Source organism: Centroberyx gerrardi, chromosome 17 (assembly GCF_048128805.1).
Source record: "Centroberyx gerrardi isolate f3 chromosome 17, fCenGer3.hap1.cur.20231027, whole genome shotgun sequence".
Lineage (NCBI taxonomy): Eukaryota > Metazoa > Chordata > Actinopteri > Beryciformes > Berycidae > Centroberyx > Centroberyx gerrardi.
Window position 1 is genome coordinate 11260552 of NC_136013.1, and position 2500 is coordinate 11263051.

Genomic DNA, 2500 nt, shown 5'->3' on the forward strand with positions numbered 1-2500 from the left:
AAATATATATAGTACATACATATATACGCCCAACTAAAGAATGCCAAAGTCTAAGTATGCAGTATCAACTATAAAAAAATGACTCCTTAATAGGTCTAGGGTGTCATTTTTGCACTATTTATGTCATGGCTATGGTGAGACAAGTGGTTAACAAATGTTCACATCTTGTCTCACCTTTAGAATAATTACTTAACACCTTACTATATAACCCAGTCCCCATAACATATCATACAGCAAAAACGCAGCGGTGAAAAATTGTTCCAGACCAACAATAAAAACAAATATACATTGCTTTTATCACTGTTCATACACCAAATATACTGCTTCTCCATTTCGGTTTGAACTTGTCAATTTTTCTTTATGTAGCGCGGCAGTGGAGCTCTGTCTGTCTCCCCTCTCTGACACTGCCAGTCACCTTCATAGCACTTCTGACTTCACAGCGCTTTTGTCTTTCAACCTGGCTGCTTTTATCTCCTTTGCCTGCATAATAGCCTGTGTAACCATCTTGCTACTGAGCTCCCCAGCCCCAAGAATTATGCGCTTTAGCAGGCTGCGAGACCCGGTCTGCGTCTCCGCCAGCCCGCCGGCTTACCTTCTCCTAGCCCAAAACCAGTTCTTAAAGTCTGCTTTAACCACTAGAAGCTCTTCCGTCTTTACTTCCAAGAGACTGGAGTTTTGCTTCAAAATTAGATATACTGTACACCATTAGAAAAAGCAGTGACATCAACCATTAAATTAAAACTGGTACTTTTTGAAGAATAGTAGATAACCTAACTTGACTGACAAAATGACACCAGTTTTGCAGATTGAATCCTCTGTATTTTAGAGATAATGAATGATGAACTTGAGGTTATAATTGTTCCCCTTAACAGCCTATACAACGTTTTGCAATAGAAGTCCTGATTTCTCCGCCACCACAGTGAAGCACTCAGTTGAAAGCAGATCGGAGGTGAAAGGTGTGACTACATTGACTCTCACTGTGGCTGCTGCCAAACTGTTTAAACGTTTTACCCTCCTCTCATATTCTGGTGTCAGACCTGTCACACGGCCCCTTTCAAAGAGCGAGACAGAAAAAAACCCTTCGTTAATATTTTAGCAGCTCAGGCAGTTGGAGATGAGGCAAAGTGACAGGTAAAGGTAAGGCAAAGTGGGACCATTGGATCCAGAGATTGAATCCAAGGGTCAATACACAGAGGAGAGCCGGACCAAACTTTGTCAGTCAGAGGTCTTCTTTGAGTCAACATTTGGCATTGCAGTGTTGACTCAAAGGTGTTGACTTAAGGGATGAAAAGAAAAAGGGAGGTAGAGGAAGACAGAAAGAGACACGGGGCGAGTATGAAATATGTTGGAAATATGTACCATTCTGTGTCTCCGTATGCGTGTGAGTTTGTATGTGCACATGGGTCCATGCAGGTGTGTGTGTGTGTGTGTGTGTGTGTGTGTGTGTGTGTGTGTGTGTTTGTGTGTGTGCTGGGAGCAGACAGTGAAAGGGAGGATTTGGAAAGGAAAAGCTGGAGCAGAAAGCTGCTGGAGGTAATCTTGTGGCCTACAGCTGATAACAGCCTTCCACCGGCAGCCTCTCAATGGACACCTGGACCACCATCGATCAACCAAATGTCCTTCAGAGAGAGAGTGAGAGAGAGAGAGAGAGAGAGAGAGAGAGAGAGTGTTTGGGGAGCTGATGCCCAGGCAGTGATGTGATGCAGGGGTTTGACTGTGGTAATATGTGGACTACAAACTTTTATGTTCAACTCATGTTCAGTGTTTTCCGTTTTTTTCACACACACTCCTCAGGCTTACAGGCATAAAGACTGAGTGGTAGCATGGCTCGTATGTTAGCTGCAGCGCTGGGGGTAATGCGTTATTGTAATCACATTACTTTCTCCTGTAACAGAGTAAAGTAAGGCATTACCTTTCCAATTTCAGTCACATTATAGTTACTGATCTAACAGATAGGTTGTTACTTGTGTTATATTCTTTAGCCTTTTTAACCTCTTTATTGGCGTAATATCTATCAAAAGATTCCCACGTTTCATCCTGCCTTCAAGTCATGTCGGAAATATTGGAATTACGAGTAGAGCGCACATGAACGAGCCAACAAAGTGGCAAATACGACTCGGAAGGTCGGATTTAATGCTGTAGGCTCTGTCTTTATTAAAAACGGTAAATGAAATATTTTGTGTCTGTCATTATTTAGACTACTTCTGCTGGTAATCTGGGCTTAGGTCGACAATATTTATTGACCCAATGAATGCAAGTAAGCCTAGCACTAGGGTGTAATGCAAAAGTAATGCAACGAGTAGTGCAACTAATTACTTTTCTCAGGGAGTAATTGGTTAAATTATTCATAACTTTTAAGAAATGTAGCGAGTAATATGTCTTTTATTACTTTTTTCCAGTTACAACCCCAACACTGGTTAGCTGTGCTCTACAAATACCTGCAGGAAAAGCTTGACCCTCCCCGAGTTGATCTGGATGCATGTGGTGGCACATCAAATGG